Source organism: Cryptotermes secundus, unplaced genomic scaffold (assembly GCF_002891405.2).
Source record: "Cryptotermes secundus unplaced genomic scaffold, Csec_1.0 scaffold189, whole genome shotgun sequence".
Lineage (NCBI taxonomy): Eukaryota > Metazoa > Arthropoda > Insecta > Blattodea > Kalotermitidae > Cryptotermes > Cryptotermes secundus.
Window position 1 is genome coordinate 560,232 of NW_019742555.1, and position 27,040 is coordinate 587,271.

Here is a 27,040-nt window from a genome sequence, read left to right on the forward strand (position 1 = left end):
CTTAAATATGTTCTGAAGAATGATAATGTGATACGATCTGGGTCGTAGCATTGTGTACTCTGCTAGCCGCTTGCTTCTTCTTGTCCTGCACTTGCTTTACTCCTAGATCCTGACGATGCGATGTATTCCTCCGAAACGTCGGTCTTCTTATAAACTACATTCGTATACTGCCCTGAAGATTCTCTTCTACATAGTTATAGTTGTGAGAACATCACATTCAACATACCGTGGAGTGTACAGCCGTTATTAAGCAACGACCGCTGGATTGCTGGGTAACGCGCTTCACAAACAAAACACGTTCCCACTGAAGCAATTTGAGCGGCGTCTTCACGGCAAGGAATCAACACACAACAATAGAGGTACTTTCAGGAACGGTGTTTTCTACGGTGATCCGTGCCGGGGAGCTATAAGCGGGACGAAGTTAAGACTTGAGTTCAGTTGGAAGGGAGTCACCATGTAGAGAGGACTTGAGCCCGGAAGCAGAGGAATAGCCATTGTTAAAGCCGTTACCAGGTAACTACTAGTGAAGGCACTGCGGGCTGAAAAATACTTAGCGTGTGCTCTAGTGATTTATAAAGTGTGGAGATTAGCGATAGCGTTATAATTAATTGTAGATATAATCTGTAAGTAGTCAACAAATCGAGGCACCAATCCAAACCCCGTCTGTATTCACACACATACACGTGACAATATATTATTAAGATCACACCAGGGAAGATCAGATGGGTAGGACATATAGCACTCATGAGCGGAAGAACTTCAAGAGTGGAGACCATGCGGAATATGTAGGCATGAAAACTTCAGCTTCGAAGGTGAGGGGGGGGGGTCTGGACTAAGTGAGCGACTATTAGCTTCGCGAAAGGTCTGTGCTCCTAGGCGCTGGACCTGAGGTGTATTTAATAAGCAAAATTACAGACCGGTCTGTAGGTGGTAATGACATCTTACAAGCGGACCAGGGACTGCTTCGCAGGTCTGCTGCAAGTGGCGAAGGAAAGTACAGGTTGGAGATAATTCGATCCTTGCCGGCCAGTTATGAGGCTCTTTGCTTATCTTAACAACCACAGCAGGAACTCGTTAGGGACTGCGTCACTCAGAATAACAATGGCATATGTCATTCTCTGCAACTGTAATTCAAGATAGTGACTAAACCTCGTCTACAACATTTTCGTGGGTACGTCATAATTTAAGTGGGCAGATCGATGTGTGTACATCGAGATATCCGTTATGGCGACTTTGTTTTTTTTTATCTTGTTGTACAGATATAGTTTTTTTCTTTGGCGCTACAGCCCCTATTTGGGCCTCTACCCGTACAGAAGCACAGAAAAACGTACATACACAAACACCATACATCCATGCCCTGAGTGGGAATCGAATCCACGATTCTAGCTCCCGAGCGAGCGAAGATAGTGCATGCCTTAGACGGCTGGGCTACCGTGAGCGGCTCTACAGATATAGTTTTTTTTTAAACTTATTATTTGACGAAGCTGTTTTTTATTGCTAGTGGGGTGGGACTATGTCCCTATCGACTCTGTGTAGCACCGGATGATGTGGTGATGCTGGCATGAGGATTTGCAGAGGAAGCCGAGGGAATCGGAAAGAAATCACCTCACTATTACTTTGTTCACCACAAATCCCATGTGATCTGACCTGGATTCGATTCCGGGGCTACGTGGGAGGGAAGTCTGCGACCAACTTCCCGAGCGATGGCGTAGTACTGTATAAATAGAATATAGTAACTTTCTGCATCACAATCTGGCGCTGACTCACCTTAGATGTGTTCTGGACGCACTCTGGGCTGGGCGGTGGGTCATTGCGGTTCCAGTCGATGTAAAGATTTCTCTGGTTCCCGTAGCTACGAACCTCTCTCCGGAGCCTGCTCTCTGTTCTATCCAGAGGTTAGCTTTGAGCCTCCTTTCTTCGTGGCATTCAGCTGACGGCACACGCCCATATAACCTCGAGGCTAAAAATGCGCAGAGCCATACCTCCATTGCCCCCTAACTCTTCGTGGCATGGTGCTTAATTAAGAACACGGACAACTTTGTCTCTTCAATAGGGCTTACAAATGTGGAAATCTATGTATCGGGTTCGATTCAAAATGCATTTTAACGATTTTGCTCATGCACAATTTATGCTGATCGCAGTGGCTACGCGGTGTAAGGCACGAAATGTGTTCGCCCGCTCAAATAGGGGATCGTGGGTTCGAATCTCGTTCGAGGCATGGATGTCTGTTAGCGATTCTCCTGTATTTGGATTGTCCTGTGTAGGTAGCGGCATTGCGACGGGCTGTTCCCCATCCAAGGAGTCCTACCGACTGTTTATAAGATCCATGGTTCCAGAATAATTCTGATGGGAAACAGACCAGAGAGGCTAATACGTCAAGGCGGAAGAAGGGAATTCATTTGTGTGGATGTTCATTCATTGCAGGTGCAAACATATTTCTGCGAGGATAGTAAACAGTAGGCCGTATAGGTACATAAAGAATACTACATAGGTGGGCATGTAAATAGGTACTTAAACTAATTTTAATTAAATTGATCGGTTTGTCCAGACAGGCTCTGGAGCCCACCAAGCCTAATATCCAGTGAGTACTTGGGGGGCGATTTCACGGGAGGTAAATTTTCCGGGGCGTGAAGCTGACCGCTCATCTTCATTTAGTGCCCAGATCAATAATGATGGAGCTATAACTTCACTCCCCCATAAGGCTTCATGGCATAGTGCTTAATTTAATAAGCACAGGGACAATTTACCTTACCTTCATCAGTTTACAGTAACAGCAATTACTCTGCATTCGATTGTAGTAACCTCTATGGGTCTACAACCCTCTGTTGGAACTTAGCCGCTTTTTCAGTTTCTTAATCCTCTACACCGTCGGTAGGACACTTCGAATGGGGGATCAGTCTGTAGGTCGCTACCTACACACAGGACAACACAGAATAAACGCGGACAAATATCCATGCCTTGAGTGGGATTCGAAGCCACGATCCTAAGGTTTAAGCGAGCGAAAAGAGTTCGTATCTTAGACCACACGACCACTGTGATCGATATTATAGTAACACAGTGCGCTGAAAGATGGTTTCATGCGTCGGTCGCAGGTAGGTCTAATCCTTCTTGTAGATGGCATTCGCCAACAGTAGTCTCTTTGTCGTCAGCTGTCGTTTTAACGAAAGATGCTTATTTAGAAGAGAATCTTGAAGCCTGTAATTTATATTTCTGTCCACTATCGGCTGTTATGATTTGATTGCGAGTATGCGACAATATACACCGCTCGCCAAGCATCACAATACATAAACACATTCTTGGACATCGATTTCTTGATGTCATTCTTCCACAAAACTTTGGAAATTCCCGCAGATAATTTTCTTTGGGGGGGGAGGAGATGTGGGTGTGAGGTGCAGTCTATCAAGGCCCACTGGTGTGAAAGGATTGTTGGGCGTCAATGTTTTAGCCCTGCATAGGGCAACAGCTGAGGAACAGAACTGTCATGTGCTTGCTACTGGAAACCACAAATTTGTTAGCACATATGAAACATCTGTGAAAGTTCGGTTTTGCTCTCTTTGGGGATGAAGAAGGCTAGTATTCTGCCTGAAAAGCATAAGCTTCTTCAATGAGATTCCGTGTAGATTGGTAGAAATTTTCTGTCAAGTTCGAAGCGTAAATTGAGCAAGCAAAAAATAAATAGGGAGCTAAGTAAGGAGCGGCTCACTGTGCTTATTGGGCTTATTTTTAGTCTTATGATATAGGCGACAAATTCCTCCGAAATGTCGCTAAAAGTCTGTTAGGCTACACGACATGGCAGACGATATTAGTCATCATAGTCACCGCTTCAGAATCGGAAACCTTCCTGTTTGAAATTTATATGTATAATGGAAGTGTTCTTACTGTGTTACAAGTTGGAAGGTCGCGGGTTCGAGTCCCGATGAGGTGATCTTTTCTTTTCAGTTGACCTAATCCTTCCAGCCGTATTATGACACAGTCTCTAACAGAAATGATTGCCAGGAATGTTCCTGGGGGGAAAAGCGTGGCCGGCCGGCGCGTAAGGCTGTCATCCTCACCACCATCTATGAGTCGATTGACTAAAGAAAATGTGGGAGCCTCGACGTCTCACAATCTTGTGGACCTCCATGGCCTGTTACAAAGATAGCTTTAAGGGAAGTGTTCTTTACAGAGACTTATGTCAGAAAAAATTAACTTCGCAGCCAATCGAACATCACTCCTGCCTCGTATTCGTATGATGACGGGTTCAAAGCTAGGCCCGGAGACCGACTATGTTATTTGAGGTCTTCCGTGATTTTCTTCTGATCCGTCATGCAAATTGCTTATATACTTATTATGGTATAAATATCAGTGCCTTCTGAGAGGAGACGCCATGTCATTTGGTAGATCCCATTGTTACGGAAGAACTTCTGACTCCATCTTCAGGGTATAAGAGACGTCACATCCCTGAGGACTGTCATCTTCATGAGCACCTCAGATTTGACACAGTCATCCCCACAGAGAGACTATTTTACTTAGCAGAAAATTTCTAATCACGAAAACCAAGCTGCTTTGTTAGACTCTTAGCTCCTTTTCTCATTTGTCATGCGTGCTGCGTGTCCAACTAGTCTTATTTCTCTTGATTGAATCGCCGTAAAGGCAAGCTTATTACGCGAGGAGTACAGTAGGCTTATTATTATGATGCGTCTAAAAATGATTTATTCACCGTCAGTCAGTGACGTATGCCTTTACGTCATCATCAGAAATTTGCCAGCTTCTGTTTTCAAACGCATTCCGGGAACCAAATTGGCCATACCAGAGATTTCATTGGACACAGACACACACGAATTTCCTTCCCATTCCATAAAAACTAGAATATACAGAACTATAATTTTGTCTGTGGTTCTGTATGAGTGTGAATCTTGGTCTTGACGTTAAGGGAGGAACATGGCCTCAGGGTGTTTGAGAACCGGGTGTTGAGAATATTTGGACCGAAGAGAGGTGAGAGAAAACTGCATAATGAGGAACTTCATAACTTGTACTTTTCTCCGAGTATAATTAGAATGATCAAGTCGAGCAGGATGGATGTGCAGGGAATGTAATACGAATGGGGGAGAAGAGTGGTATTGGTGGGAAAGCCAGATGGAAAGAGACCACTGGGAAGTAAAGGACGTGGATGAATGGGGCAATATTGAAATGAATCTTATGGAGATAGAATGGGGTGGTGTGGACTGGATTGATCTGGCTCAGGATTGAGACCAGTGGATGGCTCTTGTGAACACGGTGATGAAAATTCGGGTTTCATAAAATGCTGGGAAGTTCTTGAGTAGCTGCACAATTGGAGACTTCTCAAGAAGGGCACAGCTTCATGAAGTTAGTTAGTAGTTAGTTAGGCCGCGCCATAGCTCAAGCGGTTAGTCGCTGGCTTCCCACCGAGGCGGCCGGGGTTCGATCCCGGGTCTGGGCAAGTGGGATTTGTGGTGGACAAAGTGGGACTGGGGCAGGTTTTCTCCGAGTACTTCGGTTTCCCCTGCCAATCTTCATTCCACTAATTGTTCCACAATCACCCTCACCTATCATCTGGGGCTGGTACAATAGGCCAGAAGTGGCCGCAGTACAAGGAACTTAGTCCAACCCCACTGGCAATAAAAAAAATAGTTTAGATTTCGCACTCAAGTTATGACGGACCCCAAAAAATATTTCAGATAAAGGTAAAGTTGTCACTTTGATTAATTAATTAATTAAGCACTATGCCATGAAGACATAGGGTGGAGTGGAGACATAGCTTCACCGTTCTTAACCTCGGTACCAGAAGAACGCTACTTGTCAGCTTCAAGCCCCGGCCGCTTTTCCCTGAGAAAAAACCCGGCGTGCCCATTGGATAATAAGTTGACATAAAGTTCTGTTTACCTTGCAGATACATAGAAACGGTAGTTGTTCTACTGGTGCGTTCGTGTTCATTTCCGCGGGATACTCTTTACTAAGCCGTTGTCTAGCAATAAACTATTCCGGCTTTTAGACGTCATGTCACAATATATATATATATATATCCAGTGCAATGTTACGTCACAATTCCTAGCCCCAAACACTTTCCTCAGCACGTGATGGATTTGAGGTTCTCACATCAGTGACTAAGGAAAGTACGGTATTTTGGGTTGTAACGCCGTGTAATATGGAGACAGCTTTATAATTCAGAGGAGCATACAACCTCTACCGTCATCTCAGCTTTCTCTCAGTCTCTTTCTGGTCTCATTCTTCGACCCTGAAGATGGATGCGATATGATTTTGAGAAACGTAGAACCTTCTTCGACCTATTCTATTAATGTCTCTACAGACCTTTGCTGGCCCTTGGCCGCTTTTTCAGTTTCTTGATCTATACAGAGTCGGTAGGACTCCTTGGACGGGGGTCAGCCCGTCTCGAGTCCTCCACCTACACAGAGAACAACACAACACACAGAATAAACTCACACAATACAGACATCCATGCGTTGAGTGGGATTCGAACCCACTATCACAGTGTTGTAGCTGGTGAAGACGGTTCATGCGTTAGGCCGCGCGACAACTGCGATCGGTCCATCTTTGATCTACACGGCAATATTACCCAGNAGTTGTTCTACTGGTGCGTTCGTGTTCATTTCCGCGGGATACTCTTTACTAAGCCGTTGTCTAGCAATAAACTATTCCGGCTTTTAGACGTCATGTCACAATATATATATATATATATCCAGTGCAATGTTACGCCACAATTCCTAGCCCCAAACACTTTCCTCAGCACGTGATGGATTTGAGGTTCTCACATCAGTGACTAAGGAAAGTACGGTATTTTGGGTTGTAACGCCGTGTAATATGGAGACAGCTTTATAATTCAGAGGAGCATACAACCTCTACCGTCATCTCAGCTTTCTCTCAGTCTCTTTCTGGTCTCATTCTTCGACCCTGAAGATGGATGCGATATGATTTTGAGAAACGTAGAACCTTCTTCGACCTATTCTATTAATGTCTCTACAGACCTTTGCTGGCCCTTGGCCGCTTTTTCAGTTTCCTGATCTATACAGAGTCGGTAGGACTCCTTGGACGGGGGTCAGCCCGTCTCGAGTCCTCCACCTACACAGAGAACAACACAACACACAGAATAAACTCACACAATACAGACATCCATGCGTTGAGTGGGATTCGAACCCACTATCACAGTGTTGTAGCTGGTGAAGACGGTTCATGCGTTAGGCCGCGCGACAACTGCGATCGGTCCATCTTTGATCTACACGGCAATATTACCCAGAATGCCTTACTCTTCCTCAACATTTGTCTGTAAAACGCAGTCATTGTCTTTAACGTGAGCTGAGAAGTAAATAACGAGTTAGAGCCTCTGGTAATGAAAACACGCCTCCCAGATGATTGGTGGGTATGAAGGGTAATTGCTGGCAGACCACCGTAACTTTGTGACGCACAGAAAATGGCGAAGAGATTGTATCACCGGCCTTCACCCCGGCCGGAGGACCTGCGTCACACACTTGTTTTTATTTACAAAAAAAAAAAAACGATTACTTGAAGCAGTGAAATGTCAGGTTCATTAAGTTGGCATGCTTTACAACACGCGGTGAATGGGCGCACTTCTTATATCTTGACACAAATGCGCAGGTCCGTTCTTCAACAATTGCTGGTCAAGGCAACTGCTGTTTTGAAATACTTTTATTTCTTTCATCTATGAATTCAGGAGCTGAACATCGGTGTCCAGCGGGTGGCGTTCCTTCGTACTTACAGGGAAAAGCGGGGCCATGCTCTGTTTTGATATAGGATCCCAGCATTAGCCTGCAGGAATTCAGGAGACTTGGTGATTGGAAACATGGTACTGAGGAAAATATTGTATTTGGATCCAAGAGGGTGGAAATGACGAGAGATTGGTAAAACTACAGAATGAGGAACTTCACAATTTACACTCTGCGCCAAGTAGTATCAGAATGATAAAACAAAATAGGGTTAGATGGGCAAGGCATGTAACAAGCATGTGGAGACTTTTATACAAAGTTCTGATAAGAAAACTTGAAGGAAAAGGCAACTGGGATTGTCTAGGAGTAGATGTGGGGATAATATTCTAAAGTATTAGTGACTAGACACGGTATATGGATTCGTAATTAGACTTATTTGATATTTAAAACTCGTAATTACAATTAATTATAACGTTTTCGTTAATCTTCACACTTAACATATTACAGAAGTACAAGCTGACTCTCAGTCTGTTAGAGTCTTCACTAGTCACAGCTCGGTTACGGTTCCCAGCAATGGAGATTCTCCTCCTTATGCTCGTTGCCGGCTGGCTACCACCTCACAAGTCAAAGTAAATGTCACTTTACGACTAGCGGTTTACCGCCAATCAGATCGTCGTGGTGTCAGGACCCTTGAAGTAGCCCTCAACTCGTTATGTAGACTCAGCAAGGACCACCATGAAAACGCCGCTTCAAACAGTTCTTTTATTGTTGCATGTTGTTATGCCTCGTGTAGGTGTTCATCGAGTCGTTACTAAGCAGTGGATGTCCCTGTCATTCATTATGTCACGTTATTAAATGGATCATAAAGAAATAGATTGGGAACCTATGTATTGGATTCGTCTGGCTCAGGATAGGGGCCAGTGGCGGGCTGCTGTGAACACGGCAATGAACCTTCGGGTTCCATAAAATATTTGGGAAATCCTTTCAATTGCTAAAGAAACATTAACTCCTCAAGAAGGATTCAGCTACATGGAGTGAGTGGGAACTGAGGAAGATTGCGAAAATTGTAAGAGATTGTAGCTGGTCTCATAGTTTAAACATTAAGTCGATAGCTTACCAGTAAGAATCAGGATTAGCCCCTCAGCCATACGGTTCGGCGAACCTGCTGTAAAGGCTTAAGTAGGGTAGTGAACGTCTGGCGGTGTTGTGTTTGAGAGGGGCTAGGTTGTACCCTGCTTACTAAGCATAGGCCCTATTCCCCAAGAAAATTTGTGGTGAGTTTTAGCGAATCATTAATTTAAATAGAGAGCCGGGATAGCGCAGTCAGTATAGTGACTGCCTTTGGGTTGGACGAGCGAGGGATCGGAGTTCGAGTCCTGGTAGCGTCAAGAGTTTTCTCTTCTCCGCGTCGTCCAGACCGGCTCTGGGGACCACCCAACCTCTTATCAAATGGGTACCGGGGGGTAAAGCTGACCGCTCACCTCCAACTAGTGCCGAGGTCAAGAAAATGTGGATGCATACATCCAATCCCCCATACAATATCATGGCGTAGTGCTTAATTAGTTTAGCACAGAGACAAAGTTACCTTTTACCTTTTTTTATTTAAATAAAGATGTTAGTATACAGGCCAAACACTAACTTCGCCGACAAGCGGCGGTAGTTCGGTCGGTATAGTTCACTTGCGGACTTCAGGCCACGGAGTTAGGATACAGGTCCTCCAAGCTGGGAGTTGATCGCAGGGCTTGCTCTTCAAACAAATATTTTTGCTAATCCAAGGAAGTGAAAACCTGATGGTCTGTAGGCAGAATCCTCTAAGGAAAGCTATGGCTCAAGGAGAGCTGTTTCTACAGTGATGACGATGTTTTCACACAGCTACACGACTGATCAGTGGTTCTCTAAGAGGCACCACAAATGACTGTAGAAATAGGGCCTTAGAGAAACACCGATCAGTTGAGTGGCTGTGTGGAAACAGCTCCATTTAAATAGACGATTCTCTAAGATGAAGGAAAGGGGTCACTAGGCTGTGCCATAACTCAGGCGGTTAGTCGTTGGCTTTCAAGCGCGGCGACCTGGGTTCAATCCCAGTTCAAGTCATGTGAAATTTGTGGTAGACAAATTGGCACTGGGTTAGGTTTCCTCCCAGTACTTCGGTTTCCCCTGCCAATTGTCATTCCACCAAATGCCCCAAACTCATCTACCATCCGGGTCTGGTACAGTGGCCGACGTACCAAAGGGGCCATAGCTGTGCCACACGCACGCGTAGTTGGGTTGCAGCCCGACGTGAACACCGCGCAGCCGTGCCTGGCTCCGCCACCTTGCTGAAGACTGCTTGCTCCTTGGTATCGTCTTGTGTCTTCCGATCCGGAATTCCGGTGCTGACCGGAAGTGAGGGGAGCCGAGCCTGTGGGCAGCGCACCGGAACAACAAAGATCACTCCTCCACGGAGCTCCATTCGCCTGTTTACAGAAATGATTCTCTTGAGCCGGGACATTTCAGGTTGCCTTCTGTCTTTGCTGAGTGCCTAGGGCTTGTGCTTCGCATGTGGGAGGTCCTGAGCTCTACTCACATGCTATTCGCTTTAAAATAACGACAAAATATAAATGTAAAATTATCTCTGTGTTTAATTGGCAACCTCGCTATGAAGATGTAGAAGGGAGTGGAGGTATAGCACCATTCATTCTTAAATTCGACTCTAGGTAGAGGTGAATATCAGTTTACCGCCTCGGCTGCTTTACTCCCAGGGCAAGATCGCCCAGTACACATTAGGCAGGAAGTTGCGTGGGCCTCAGAGCAGGTCTGGATGCTATAGAGAAGAGAGAAACGTTTACTCCTGTCCACAATTGAATCTCTAGTCCTTTAGACCATAGACTAACCACTATAGTGATTGAGGTATGCCTGCTATGGCGATAGTGATAATTCAGTTCTATTATTAAAGTGCTTGTCAACAGCTGAAAGGATAATTAGAGGCATGGGCTTGGGGCATGTGGAGGGACAAAGAATATGAACACACATAATGGAAAACACACTAAGGACGTAATAACAAGAACGAAATGACATAATTACCGCTGTAGGTCTAAACAAAAACAAAACCCGCAATTATTATTGCATGTGTCATGAACAGATTTAGTAGTATCAGTTAACAGAATGATGATGATGATAATGATAATTCTTTACGTGGCCATGACAAGTAAAGAATAATAAAAACTAGTTATATGCATGTATTAGATATATAATACAGGCTTCAAGTAAATTGAAATTATAGTAATTCGTTTAAGCTGAAGATGCCTGTTGCCGGGGAGAGTTATGAATGTTTCGGAGAATCTACTTCATCTATAGTAAAAAAGGTAAAGCTATCCTTGTAACAGTTCTTGGAGGTCCATAGGGTTGTGAGACATCGAAGCTCACACGTTTTCACATTTTCTAGATAATCTGCGCCGGCCGCCTTTTAACCCCCATGAAAATTCTTGGTACTCATTTCTACTAGACGTTGAGTTGACCCCAAGGCCCTAGTGCGGCTGGAAGAATTAGGTCGATTGAAAAATCCAGTGACCTCGTTGTGAATCGAACCTGGGACCTTCCGACTTGTAGAATAGTGCCTCAACTAAATACGCTACCGCGTGCCACCTTCCGTTTTATTATTCCTCTGAAATTTTGCCACCAATCTACCAAACTACACGACATGCCTCAGAAGACATTAATCTTCACAGTCACCGCTGCTAGAGCAGCAGATCTCGTAAGTCTAATTTATTGAACATTTCATTCGTAGCCTATATAGAGAACAGCAGTTAGTGCCAACTTTAGCGGATAGAGGGTGTCGCGTGGTCAGCACAACGAATCCCCACTGCCGTTAATCTCGGCTTTCTAGACCGGAGCCGCTGCTATTTCATTCAAGTAGCTCCTCAATTATCATCACGAGGCTGAGTGGACCCCATACTAGACCCACTACTTCTCAGAAAGACTGGTAGCGCCGGGGATCGAACCCGGATCTCTGGATCTGTAGCCAGGAACTCTGGCCACTAGACCACATAGGCGGTCAAAAGTATATCATATAGGGCTAAAATGCAATTAATTCGTAAGTAACTCCGTATTGCGAATTCTTACTCCAGACATCGAGGTGAAGATACGCACATCCGTACAATTAAATGCTAAGAAGCATGAATTCCGGACATGAATGATGAAAAAAAAATAGTCGTGGGTTTCTTTAATGGGGTTGGCGGTTACTCTTAACAACCCAGTTGTCTCTTGTAGGGAGGGGTGGGGGGTGCGGTCTCTGGAACTAATGGTGGGTCCTCCCGATCATTAAGTGCGCGTGCGCCACGCTTCAAAACCCCGGTACATTAATTACAATACGCCATTAAACAGCAGGGTCTGTTCCATATTTTTTAGCGTGTGTACCAAAAGAAGGGATTCTATTAGAAATATTTTCAAATTGAACTTGATTTGCAGGTTTCAGACGGAGTAATTTCTTTCTGCTGTAGCTCAGTGAATGAGGCGACTTGACCACCGGGGAATGGAGATTCAATTTCCAACATGGCTAGAACTGCTGTCTTTTCCGCGTGCTAATACCGGCTCCAGAGTCCGGCAGAATCAGAGTTACTTTACGAGTGGAGATCAGTTCGTCTTAGCGCCAAACTCCAAACACTCACGACCAGTAATTTTGTTTTACAACTGAACTCCTGCGGTTAGAGTCCTTTCGTAACATGCTCATTGACAAGAGGATGGGTCTGTCGTTTGCAATTGCTGTTGGTCCTCTCCAGGCCAGTCCTTCTCACGTCAGAGTCCTGCGGGATCCATGAGCAGATTTTCCTGTTTCAGATTCGAGATTCCCCCAACCTGGAGGTCCATCCACATATTTATATTCCCCAGGAACGGTGTGGCCCAGTTATACCCTCAGCCACTAGGTTGAGGTCCACCAGACGGGTGTCCGGAGTTCTTAACCCGACAGTAAGGCGGCCCTTGGCGAGAAGCTTGCTACACATCTCGGTCTAGCGCCCGATTTAAGAATTTCAAATTCGAATCCGGGAACACCCCGAATACTTTAAGTGAAACCCGGAAGTTCATTGTTCAGAAGAACGCCCCCCCCCCCTTAATTTTTAGTATACCCTGAACTATGTACCTGAATGAATCTAGTCCACAGATTCATGTACTATGGCCATACCTCTAGCATCGATTTTAGTTGCATCTTCCGATCTATGTCTAGGTCTCCCAAGTTGTCCTTGTCCGAATATAATTTAGTATATATTTCCCTCCGATATGAGCCGGGATAGCTCAGTCGGTATAGCGATAGGCTACGAGCTGAACGACCGAAGGGACTGGTTTTGAGTACCGGTAGGGACAAGATTTTTCTTTCCTCAACGATATCCAGGCTGGTCCTGGGGATCACCCAACCTCCTATCGAATGGGTACTGGTGGCTCTTTCTTCAGCGGTAAAGCGACTGGGGCGTGAAGCCGTGTACTCACCTCCAACTACTGCCGAGGTCAAGAACACGTGGGTCTATACATCCATTCCCTCATAAGTCTTCATGGCGTAGTCCCTAATTAGTTAAGCACAAGGAAATTTTATATTTATTTCCTTCCGATTTCTCAGACTTCTACTCATCTCGATGGTTAGGTAAAATGTAAAGCTTTCCCTGTAAGAGGCCGTGGAGGCATATAGGGCTGTGAGACGTCGAGGCTCCCACATTTTCTAGACAATCGACTCACAGATGGGGGTGAGGTTGTCAGCCCTACGCGCCGGCCGCGCTTTACCCCCCCCCCTCCCCAGGAAGATTCCTGGTACTTACTTCTGTTAGAGGCTGAGTCGACGGCAGGGCCATAGTGCGGCTGGAAGGGTTAGGTCAATTTAAAAATCCAGTGACGTTATCGGGAATCGAACCCGAGGTCTTCTGGCTTGTAGCATAGTGCCTCAACCACTACGCTACCGCGTGCCCTATCTCGATGGATAATTATATAAATTTAAATGCCAGAAGAACACACAGCTCAACGAGTTGGAGGGTTAGTTACGGGGGAGGGGGACAGTGACTTGTGTCGTCAAGAGCCCGCTGCTCCGAAGGAAGGTACGAGTATGTGTTTCTCTGAAAACATGCCTGGAGAGACCGCAGAGCGCGCTAGTGTCCCCGGGCGGAGCCGGCGTGTTTTGTATTGTCCCAGTTTGGAATTCACACATGTCAGCCGTCTGTTCTGACGTCACACAGCACTTGACCGACACAGCTACACCTGGCTTGATTTGTACCTCCGTCTCACACCGACCTCTCTCGTACTGTACAACGTGTATGCGACAAGAATTCGTACTGAACTTCAGCATAAGACAACTTTTGGAAGATCTAGACATAGATGGGAAGGTAATAGTAAATCGCAAATCAATTATAGAGTGTCATTCTGCTCCGGTCTAGAAAACCGAGATTAACGGCCGTAGGAAATAGTTGCTCTGACCACGCGACACCTCTATCCGCTAAAGTTGGCACTAACTTCGCGTGCAAGCGGCGGTCGCTCGGTCGGTATAGTTGGCTTGTGGACTAAAGGCCACAAAGCATATTTAAATTCTGCAGCTCCAAATAGCCATCCTCGTTTCTTATGCGCCTACATAAAAACTCTCGAGAAATTCAAACGGAAGGGAAATAAATTCTTCTTAAATTTCCTTTACTACGTACTTCACGAAAATTCCGGCAGATGGTATCACGTACAGCAACTTTTGTAAAAGTGTAAATTTTTACGCTTGGCGTTTGTAAGGTTAGTGCAGTGGGAAGTGAGGGCTGGCTTAATCTGGCACAAGATATGAACCAGTGGCAGGTTCTTGTAAAAACGGCAGTGAACTTTCGGATTCCAGTAATACCGGAAAATTTCTTGAATAGGTGAAGAACAATTAGTTTCTCAAGAAAGTCTCTGCTCATTGTTGCTTAATAATTATTTTGTTACGTATGTATGTTGTTGTTGTTGTTGTTGTTGTTGTTGTTGTTGGAGGGGGTGGGTTTCCTCATGCACCGCGACCAGTTTGATCTATTGTGCGTCCCCCTATGATCTTCTACCTGCCTCTATACCCTACCGGTACTGGTGCTTACCATCAGTCCCTACTCAGCCAGCGATGTCGGCCTCTACTGGCTCAGAGATATCTCGATGCTTCCCCCATCTACCAGAGGCGTTAGAGACTACTGTTGGGCGGGAAATTTCCTTAATTTAGCTCAGTGGCCTCCTTTGGAGACATGAGGTTCTTTTACGTGCCGTAAAGCTATGACACGGGACCCACGGCTTAAAGTCCCTCCCGGAGGACTTGTTCCCTGAATTTTTCCGCCCTTAAAAATTCCACGACCTCCTCCGGGTTTGAACCCGCGTACCTTGAGTCATGAGGTGGAAACGTTACCCCTAGACTACGAGTACGGAGGCCGCTTTATGTATGTAGTTAGTTAATTATTTACCGGGTTAGTGTGCCACAGATCAGTTAGCAACGAAAGTTAATGAAGTACTATCCTACGGGGTGTGACTCCATGTAGTCTGGTAGAAATTTACTGATGTTCTTGATGATCATACTGTCTCCATCTTTAGGGTCGAAATGTAGGCCGCGGAAGCATTAAGCAGAGTATTGCTCTTGCTTGGCTTACTCTTCGACCATGATGATGGAGGCAATACGATTAATAGACATTTCAGTAAATGTCTACCAGACTATACGGAGTCACATTCTGGAGGAGAGAACTTTTCATAGCCACCGCCACGAGAACATCAAATCTCATAGAAAACGTAATTTCAGCTTATTTTTTCTTTTGCAAAGGAAGACATGAAAATTGTGTCATCTTATTCATGTTCCTGTCTCAGTGTCTAAACCCCCCCCCCTCCAAAAGAAAAACAGACAACTCATCCTTTGGTTGCGAGCCACATGATGAGGAACATCGATTTTTCTAACAACACAAGAGTCGTGTAAAACGTCCAGTTGATAGTCCTTACTGCTTAGGGGAGCTGAGACATTGAAATAGATCGAAAGGAACAGTTGTGATTCGGAAACAAATTCGGTTGCGATGCAGAATCCCATAATGCAGAAATATACATTCCTAGGTAGATTCTTGGTACTGATCGCTGAAGCCTGTGAACTGTAAAGGATTTCTGATATTTATTCCAGAAATATTTTTATTTTGATTGCATAACAGAAGGTAAACGATTATGAACTAAATTTTGGTAACTACTATTCTGGTTTTAAAGATGTAGGAAGTGAAGTTCTGGACTGGATTCATCTGGCTCAGGATAAGGTGTAATTGAGGGCTATGCGAACAAGGTAATGAACCTTAATGTTCCATAAATGGCAAGTATTTCTTGATGATCTGAACGATTATTCTACATCAAATGAAGATTTAAGGAAAATTACAAAACTGCAACCAATTATAATCTAGCAAAAAAAGGAGAAATGGCGCTGTATTGATCATACTCTAAGGAAACTCACTGGATCCATATAGAAGTTGACACTAGTCTGGAACCCCCTTTCGGCCATCCCTAAAGACCTGGAAGAGAGCGTACAAGGATGAAGCCGTGTAAATGGGGAAGACGCGGAGAGAGCTCCATAAAAAGGATTTTTCACGGTAGAATTGTTGGGATGAGTATACTGAATTTCTAAACGTCCTCTACTGTCACTCTTACATTCGTTTAAATTCGTTATTCAAAGAGAACATATTGATAACTTAAAAAAAATGATAACCATCCGGCTTCCATCAAACATGAATTTCCCTTAAATAGTATTTAAAAATTAAATTCATATCTCAATATAAGTATTCTGGGTCTCCATTATAAAGACAAATTAGTTACGCAGTTACAGAAATACTCGCTGTTTGTTCTGCGAATCACACAAAAACCTATACACATATATATACATACACACTCCGTCGGTAAGATGCAAATCCTTTTCGTGTTAAAACAGGTGGTATATAAAGTAACGAACGGCAGTGTTTACAAGGTTAATAGGCTCCATATTCTGCATGACGATTTCTTCAAAATTGAAAATCTCTTCTCTGGGCTATCCTGTATGAAGTATATCTCAGAACAGGTTTGTAATTAAAGCTGGCTGCTAATTAAAGTAAGGAAGTTAATTGCTCTACTTCATTTATCTGATCCTGTCTTTGTTAAAGGGGCGGAAAATGCCTACCAGGAAATTAACATCTCATTGTCGTAATATGGGTTAACTGTGGCTATGGTTCATACTCGTCACGGCACGCTCATTAAACGTGTATTCACATAGATGGCATGTAATTTCCAAACATATTCTTTGCTGTATTGCTTACAACAGTGATGTAACTTAATTTATTGATTTGTTTGTCGCTTATTTAACGACGCTGATAGTAGCTTAGATCAAGCAGAGTTAATTGATACGATGTTTGGTGCGTAATGAATTGGAGAGAATGTGGAAGAAAGCTGTTGTAGTCTGCTACCTCGGAATTGGCTTGGAGGAACTGAGGACAAACACGGAAGTCGTCAGTCGGGGTAGTCGGTGTTCCGGCCGAGATTCGAAACTAGCATCTTCAGAAAACAAGTAAGAAATTTTGTGCTAAGCCAAGATACTTTGAATAAAATTAGTGCATTCTATGCGTAAAACCAAAATTCGCTTAAAGAAACCGAAATCAATAAACAAAGAGAAGGCTGCAGTCTGAGTCTTATGTTACGACCGACGGCCAGTCGGCCAGTCTGTCTTGCAATAAACCACCAATCTGGTGCTTACGAACAGATTTTTATTACTGTCAGACAGTTGCGGGTTTGTAAGTTTTGAGGTTTTCACGGCGATGACTATGAAGAAAGTCGTCTTCTGGGATCTGGCGCCGTGTATTCTTTGTTTCAGCCGGCGTTTCGGAGGAACGTATAGCCTCCATCTTCCGGGCAGTTTAATTGCGTTGTGAATACAGAGAGCAGTAGTTACTGTTCTCTGTATTCGCGATGCAATTCAACTGCCCAGAAGATGGAGGTGATACGTTCCTCCGAAACGTCGGCTGAAACAAAGAATACACGGCGCCAGATCCCAGAAGTCGACTTTCTTCAATTGCGGGTTGGTTGATGTGGGGCGCTTTCTCTGACAGGACGACGGGTCTGTCGTTTATAATTGCTGCTGGTCCTAATCAGCGCAGTCATTCTCTGGTCAGTTTCCGTGAGAATCACGACCATATNCAATAAACCACCAATCTGGTGCTTACGAACAGATTTTTATTACTGTCAGACAGTTGCGGGTTTGTAAGTTTTGAGGTTTTCACGGCGATGACTATGAAGAAAGTCNGTCTTGGAATAAAGCACCTATCTGGGGCTTACGAACAGATTTTTATTACTGTCAGACAATTGCGGGTTTGTTGTTGTGGGGCGCTCTCTCTGACAGGAGGACGGGTCTGTCGTTTATAATTGCTGCTGGTCCTAATCAGCGCAGTCATTCTCTGGTCAGTTTCCGTGAGAATCACGACCATATTTTACTGTCTCAGGTTCGAGTCTTCGCTTTTCATCGCTTCCTACGACTCGCAGGGCTACGGTGGAGGTATTCGACCCCGCCTCCACACGGGATTTAAAGACTGGATTTCTACTAAATACTAGTATATAAGAATCCAGTTCGTACCTCACAGGGAACACATTACATCTCCGTTACTAAGCACATCCATTTAATGTTGTATAGATATACAGCTGAAATTTATTGTGAGAACTACACAAAACACACAAGTACACTCCGTGGACAGAGATTTAGTACGTTAAAACAACTGGTACATATCTGAACCACAGGGCTTTAAAAGACCGAAGGAGAGCTTTTTTCTGCGAAAATAAACCACCACTATAATAAAACTACAGCAGCATTGTTTTCTGCAGTGGAAGCAGATGCAACATATGACGTCCGTGTAAGGAGGAGGATGATGTACTTCCGGTGGTCGTCAGCTGTCCGGTGGTGGATCTTCTTCTTCTTGAGAAGAACCAGCAGCAGTGCCGTCGCCATCTGCATGTTCCAGGTCACGTGACTTGTCCAGCTGTTGCAGCAACGCCATCAAATACTTAACAATTGAATGCTGCTTCAAGATCAAATGAAATCGTTGCCAAATCTCTGATCTCAATTTTGATTCTGCTGTATTCCTGTATATCTTATATTCTACTGAAGTTTAGAAAATTATTTAAAAACATTGAATCTACTGCTGATGGTGCGATGGATTGTTGAAGCAGAACTAGTCATTACTCGAATTTCTAATAAAATCATTTATGGGGCACGTGGTAGCGTAGTTGGTTGAGGGGCTATGCTACAAGCCTGGAGGTCGCGGGTTCAAGTTCCTATGAGGTCACTGGATTTTTTCAGTTGACCTATCCTTCCAGCCGCACTATGGCCCTGTGGTCGATTCAGCCTCTAACATAAATGAGTACCAGGAATTAATTAAATAATTTTTCTTGGGGAATAAAGCGCGGCCGGCGCGTAAGTCTTACAAACTTACCGCCATCTTTGAGCCGATAGTCTAGAAAATGTGTGACCCTCAACGTCTCACAACCCTATGGGCCTTCACGGCCTGGTACAGGGATAGCTTTCTTTTACTTTTACTATATCCCTGACGCTTGTTTGTATTCTGCATTATTTTGATAGCTTTGTTACTAACATATTTCCTAGGTTATTTAATGAAACTTCTTTAGTTAGTAAGGTTCCGTAAGGTGGCGCAGTCGCAGTTTCGTAAACGAAGTATTCTTTACTGCTCATATTTCAAACGAAAGCATTTCCAAAACTCTGAAGTGTGTTTTCGTATTCAGTTATTCTGTTATATCTTGGTTCGAATCGCAATGAAATATGTTATTTAACGACGCTGTTTGAAATACTGAAGTTAACGCAAAACGACATGGTTAGGTATTGAGCTCTGGAAAATTTTCATTGCTCAAAGTAGAGCCATTTTCAGATATGTGGCGATTCCTCGAGATTCCGACGTATCTTGTTCGTCTGTTTACTGAAATGTTGATGCGTTTTCAGATGCGGTTGGGATGTATTTGTTAGAAAGGTTTACTCATGGGGAAATGCTTCAGTCATGTTCCCGTTCACTACAGCTGGAATCACCGAAGAGAACCATATTCTGGGATGTGACTCCATGTATTCTGGTAGAAGTTCACTGCATTTACGGAGGAAAGTACTGCCTCCATCTTCAGGGACGAAGAGTAAGCCTCAAGCTCTGCTTGCTGCCTAACGTTTTACAGGTTGCCTGCTTGCCTCATTCTTAGACTGTGAAGATGGAAGGAGAAAGTTCCTCTAAATTCTCCCTAAACTCCTAACAGACTACACGGCGTCACACCCTAGGAGATGAAGTCAATTTACTCTACGAACCAGGGCAAGTCGTGCTGCTTGTCGGCAACATTAAGGAAGAGAATTTTCTAACGGTGTATAAACACCGGAAGTACAGTATAAAGCAGATTATTCGAATTAATTAGTGGCAAAAGTGGTTGGATAATCGGGTTAAATTCTTATCCACGAAAAAATGCCATTTTAATGTGCTGTGCTATTATAATAAGGAAGACTAAAAATTTTTGGTACAGATGAAAAAGAGTGTGATTAATAGCAAACTTGTCCTTGTGCTTAATTAATTAAACATTACGCCATGAAGACGTATGGGGGAGTGGATGTATAGACCCACGTTTTCTTGATCTCGGCACTAATTAGATGTGATTGGTCAGCTTCACGTCTCGGCCACTATATCCCCGAGGAAAGAGTTCCCTGTACTCATCGAATAGAAGGCTGAATGTGCACCAGAGCCGGTCTGGACGACATGGAAAAGTGAAAATTCTTGGCCCTATCAGGACTAGAACTCAGACCTTTCGGTCGTCCAGCCCATTGCCAGTCGCTATACCGACTGAGCTATCCCGGTTTTAGAAGAAATGAAACATGAATAAAATTAATAAGTGTAGTTACAGATAAAATACTTTCATTTGAGAAAGTCCAGCAATGATACGTATTTGCTTTTTTTCCTTGGCACTACAGCCCCAATGGGCCTAGGTCTACCTCCATGAACTTCTCCGGTCAGTTCGGTTTTTCTAGATCTTACACATTCGGTAGGATTCCTTGGGCGNCGATCTTACACATTTGGGCGGGTGATCAGCTCGTCGCAAGGCCTCTACCTGTACACAAACACAGAAAAACGCACACACACAAACATCCATGCCCTGAGTGGAATTCGAACCCACGGTCCCGGCTTCCGAGCGAGCGAAGACAGTGCATGCCTTAGACCGCTGGGCTACCGTGACCGGCCATGATATTTGTTTAGCAGACGCATTTCTTGGTCACTGTGATTCGGTTAATTGGCAGTTTGGATGGTCGGCGATCTGCTGTGTGTTGAAAACGAATCTAGTGACGTAACGATCAGCAGGCTGACCATAAGGAGCCCTCTTTTCCAAAGTAAATGCAGTTTAGTGCTCTTCATAACTAGTAAAGTTGGAGGCCCGAGTCCAATGAAACTGTACTGGCTTTCGTGACGGAAAATGTGGTAGGGCTTTCTCATTAATTTCAGGAAAGCCAGGCTGAAACGTGGGTTTCCAACTGGAACTTCTCGAGCCTGCGCGTACCGGGAGTTAAGTTCCTCAACTCCCCCACTACGCTGAAGTAAGGAGCCGGCATATATATTCAAAATATTACCATGTGTATATGTGTGACTGTTAAACGGTTTGGATTGGTGATTGGATTTATTGACCACTTGTACACACAACTCGGAACTACAAGTAATTACAGCGTCACCATTAATCTCCACAATTCACAGATTACCACAGCGCCCACTAAGCTTGCAGTGCCTTCACTAACCATTCCCTGGCAACAGCTTCTAACAATAGAGATTTTTTGTCTTTCGCGTTTATGCCGTTACTGTCCTGCGAATATCCCTCAACTTTCTGTCCGCAATGACTACGTCTCCCCTTCACAGCCTCCCATACAAAGCTATAAAGCCAACAGAGATAGTCGTTGCTAAGGAACGGATTCGTAACACGCAACAATGGATAAACTGGAAAGTGGTTCCCTCTACTCGATCCGTACCATATCTACGTGATGCAACAGTAGAAGAGCTGTTGGGAGAGGTGTTTTCTATGCTGTCCGTTCCGTGGCTGTATAGCGAGCTGCGATTACGAAAGAGTCTTGAGACGGCAGTGAGAAGAGTGGGCGCTGGTGTGAGATGGATTCAGTCGCTGGAGCAATGAGTTAGTTGTGAGACAGTCGTAGGTTACAGGACGTGAACGCGGAAGATGAGGAAGCTACGGTGTTGGAAGCCTTTACCAGGCGACAACCGATGAAGATACAGCAGACTGAGAAGATTTAGTGCATACTGTAGTGAACCACAGAGTGTGTGAATTAGTGATAACCCTATAGTTATGTGTAGTTACTATATGTAAATGTTCAATTAATCCAATTACCAATCTAAACCCCGTCTATAGTCACTCCATAAAATCGTGACTCTAAGTTATCTTCCTCGGAGAACCGTTGAAAGTCTATTCCACGCAAAAAGCCTGCATATTTATATACGCCAGTGACTGTATTTAATTATTCCTATGTTAGAAGCAGTTGGCAAATACCCATGGTCAAGGACCAGTGAACTGTAATAGAAAGACGCGTGCATGAGTGCAGTTAATTACACGTGCATGCATCTCCACTTCTTGTGACATTTGTGAAACTCTACAATTTATACTCTACTTAATATGAATCAGACTACAAAAGCAGAAGGGAGACATTCCGTACGAGATATGGGTTACGTAACATACATCGAATTCCAACGCTATGAAAGTTACATGCATTGATAATGTAGGTCAAATCTGTACAAGCCTAGCGTTAATTTTCAGTTCGTTATGGAACAACGTAGATGATTTCTTACCGGATGTAAGCCAGGTTATAACAATTATTTAATTATGCATACTTGTTGCTTGTCCTGCTTCTTCATAGTGCGCTCCCTGTTGTTTAGAAGTCTTTATTGCTTTCATTTTTATGCAGTAGCTCGAACTCCTAAACATCTCTTAGTAAAGTTGCATTGTGCTGTAAAATGGTAATGCATTCTGCCATTTAGGAATAAGTCCATTTTTTTATGTTTTAGAATTCACCATAAATTTCATAAAATTGTAATATTATATCTTTCGAAAATCAAGGGGAAAGTCACTTAGTTTTTTGTTACTGGCCGTATGTAGCCCCGTTGCTAGGCGGCGACCACAAGATAAGGGACTGTACAGTAGCTGTTACTACGCAACGGCCCGAAAACAACAGAGGAATGGTAATTTTTGCTCGCTCAACTTGGAAATAGTTTGATATAACAATAATGGGGTCCTCCAACAGACACAAACGAAACAATGGCACGCAAGAGAGGAACGGTGTTTTCTACGCGGTCCGTGCCGAAATATTAAAAGCATAACAATTTTGGAGCGGTAGTCAGAACAGTAGAAGGTTGGTATGAGATGGTCACAAGCTTTGTAGTCTAACAGTGGAGTGGAGTGAGTTGGTTGGTGAGTGAGTAAGTCAGTCAGATGACTGCTGGGGCTTAGTTGTTTTGAGGCGTTGCTGTGAGAAGTTGTTAGCTGAGGTTGAGGAAAATTCGGGAACCCAGAGGAAGGGAAACATCCGCCATTGGAAGCGGTTACCGAGCAACGGCTATTGAAGACTGAGAAGGCTTTATATGTGCTGAGGTTACAGTGAACTTAGGAATGTGTAACTCAGTGAGACTTGTAGATTATCACGGTTCAGTGAGTGTTCAATAAAAACGAACATTAATCGAAAACTCGTCTGTAGTCACTCATACACGTGACAATATAATTAGTTTCTACAGGACAGTGTTCGTCGTTCAAATGCAATCTCTGTAAAATATTTCTATGATTTTGTTCTTCTTTATATCTTCCCAGTCTTTATAATTTTTCTTGTTCTTTACATCTTTATTCTATCCTCTCTCTCTTCCTCCTTCTACACCTTGCCTTTTTCCTCTCTTTAATTCCTTTATTTCCTTATTCGTTTGTCTTTTTTTCTTAAATTTATTCTTCTCAATCATTAAATATTTATTTCCTTCTTCAGTGACGTGACTCGCACAATTGTCTGTTTCAGGGTCTGAAAGAATTTATTCTGCTCTCTTCCTCATTCCACCTTCTTTTCTTCCACTTTCTACAGTTTCCTTCTTTGTCTCTCATTATCCTTTCCTCTTTATTCCTTCTTATTTTCTTGTGTTAGTTATAACATCTCCATGTTTTCTTCACTGCGAACTTCTCCCAGACAGAATTAAAGAAAAAAGAAAATTGCTTTGAAGTTTAACTCTTCTGTCGATTATTTTTAAATTTCAATATAAATTGGATATACTGGACTCGCAGACACTTGCAACTCTCGGCTACATGTCATGTACTTGTTGCTGCCTCTTCTTGATATCAACATCAACATCTCCAATCAGTTAAACACCCTGCTCACTGACTGCTTTGTTTAAACACAACGAACTGAAGAATTTGTTTATTTAACTTTCGGCAGAACTTGGGAGATATGGTGGAATTTCGGTATTTTAGGTTCTTGATCTCTAGTTTCTAGGGTTCTGTTCCATATTCATTTCTAAAAAATGATTGCGATAACAGCGGAAAATACTCTTTTCTGTGATATGAGGCCTAGTAGTCTAGTAGAATTTTACCGACATTTCGGAAGAGTGTATTACTTCCATCAGCAGGGTGGAAGAGCAAGTGAAGAAAGCAACCAATAAAAACAAATAGCAAGTAGACGCGTACTAACTTCTTTCTGCTTATTGACTGCTTGCTTGTTTTACTTTTCACTCTGAGAATGGAGTCAGTATGTCCCTCCGAAACGGCGGCAAACCTCTACCAGACTGCACGGAGTAGTACTCTTCAGAGTTCTATTTCATTGAGCTATAGAGATCGCAAACAGATACTTATCTATTCAAGTCAACGTAATCAGTGCAAATATCAGTAATGAAAACCGACACTTCAGAGCTGCAGAGGGCAATCTGTGATCAGATTTCCGGAAACGGAACTGGCTCTGTTAACTTGCGGTGCTCTTAAGAGGAACAGTGCAACCGCACTTTGTGCAGGCAACCTTATTGAAGAAACGTCCTGCAGATTAAATTATGTCTTCGGTATGGGAATTTTATGCCCCTATATATGATGAGAATTGAATCTAGTAACTCTGTAACAGATATAACACTTTACTTCACTGTCCTTTGATGAGGCTCCTCCCCCTCAAAATTGTTCTATATAACCAGTTCTGAGCGCACTGCGGTGTACGTATGCCAAGCGTCTCTAGTAATAAAGGAATGACTAACTTCGAAGGAATTTATGGCACGTAAAAGATCCTCATGTCTCTAGGAAACCTCTGAGCAAAATTAATTAGGCAACAATTTCCCGCCCAAGTAGTTTCCAACGCCTCTGGTAGATGGGGGAAATATCAGGTACCGACGGCCGACCTCGTTGGCTGAACGGGGCTGATAGCACGCACCAGTACTTGTAGGGTATGGGGACAGTAGAAATTAAGGGGGGACGCACAATGGACCAATAACTGGTCTAAGTGCATGGGGAAACCCATCCCCTCTAATAATAATAATAATAATAATAATAATAATAATAATANCCAGTGCTTTGGAACCCGCAGAATATAAGTCTTTTGGAGTGTTGTCTCAGCCACTTCGTCACATGTTCGGGCATTATCTGCGACTTCCGAACGTCCTTCAGAGAGTAGCCTCCCCCCACAGAGGAACACTATTCCTTCTTAAGAGAATTTTTCGACCCAGATGTGAACCGCTTTATGCGACAAACGCTTCCCGCCGTAAGCACGAAACATTTTGCTTGCAAAGGAAAACGCACAACAGAACACTGCTCTTCGGTAGTACGGTCCTCAAGCACTGTCGCCATTTTTACTTCTGAAACCAGCCTGTGAACCCTCATGCGCACGTGCTACCTAGGCTTTCATGAAGCTGTACTGTGCTGCTACCTAGTGATACATATAGAAATCGTATTATGTCCATTAGAGCTGTCTTACTTCCATTCACGACCTATTTACTGACTCCCTCGTACATGCTTACTCTGCGATGATTGGTGAAAGAAATGGATTTGATAGGACGTGGAAGGAAGTGGCCATGGCCTAATTTAACGTACTATGTATGGAATGTGGTAAGCTGCACAAAGTCCAAACGGGATAGCAGGTCTCTGGGCAAAAGTGTGAACCCGGGACCTCCCAAACATGAAAGAGGTGAGCTAACCACTAGACTTGGTTGTCATTTTGTGATTGCAAGTTGAGATGTAATTATCCCAATTTCCTTATTTTAAAAAAATAGGAGGCTTATGAGATCATGTGTGTCGGTCCGCGTCTCTCCATCGATCTGTGTGTCTCCTTTGTTTTTTGTTTCCTATCCGGTCCGTGCCGTATCATAGGAAGGTAGGCGATTAATTCTTCCTAGAACTTCTTGCTTTGTTTTGTTATATCTAAATTTAAAAAATGCCCACATTTAAAGCACCATTTCGACGCTGCTCCCTCTGTTAAGCGAGTTCCTTTTGTCCTGTACGGACAGACAGGCACCTGGCGCTGTCTTGCCCCGATCCGTGATTGGTCGGCTGGCAGCTTGCAGCGGTCCTGCGTATATGCAACTCCCTCGCAATCAGAGAGTCACAGTAGCAATCTGAAGATGTACAGTCTGTGTACATACATATAAGTGGATTCCGAGGGATTATCACCTGATTAATTGGCTGTTAGGTTATTTAACACCGTATTTTTAACATAATACATAATTTATGTAACGCCGAATATTAGAAAGGTTTCTCGATCTATGATTAGGAAAGCACTAGAAAGAACAGCCTAAGAGCTCAATTTACGTTTTTGTCCTCGTATTCTATGCATTGTCTATTTCTCAACACATGTTTATCCGGGGGAATGCTGGGATTGTAGCTTTTGCATGAAAACGCTAGGAGTAACTCCTTCAGGATATTTAATTATTCTTCGTTTACGGGTGTCTTCTCAGTTCATTCTACGCTGTGTGATCAATGTGTTTGAACCAGGGCTGTTAAGCAGTTTCAGAGTAAACCTACCGAAATGATACTCGCGCACCTGACATGCAAATTTATTCCTATGTACGAGGGAGGGTAAGTCAATAAGTAAGCTACGAATGGATGTAGAACTTAAACAAGAGTACTGATTTGAAAAATGCTTCCATTTCTCAACATAATCTCCCTGTACATTGAGGCACTTGTCCCATCGTTTCACAAGCCCCTGAAAACCAGCAGCATAAAATTCTTTGGGCTGCTGTCGGAACCACGCGGTGACTGCCCTTTCTACAGCTTCATCGTCGGGAAAATGTTCAGCCGAAAGATGATGTTTAAGAGGACCGAACAAATGGAAGTCGCTTGGAGCAAGACTCATCACCTGTGACAATTCGGGCTAGCATATCGTGTCCTTCATCGTGGTAGCG

At 43.7% G+C, this 27,040-nt stretch overlaps 1 long non-coding RNA gene across 1 annotated transcript in view; it reads left to right on the plus strand.

The window, feature by feature from the left end:
* Window positions 1–18,894, plus strand: part of LOC111873306 — a 47,204-nt gene extending 28,310 nt beyond the window's left edge. The window contains exon 3 of the long non-coding RNA XR_002844372.2: window positions 18,489–18,894. This is a non-coding gene — a long non-coding RNA (uncharacterized LOC111873306). The remainder of the gene's footprint in view (window positions 1–18,488) is intronic.
* The last annotated feature ends 8,146 nt before the right edge of the window (window positions 18,895–27,040 follow it).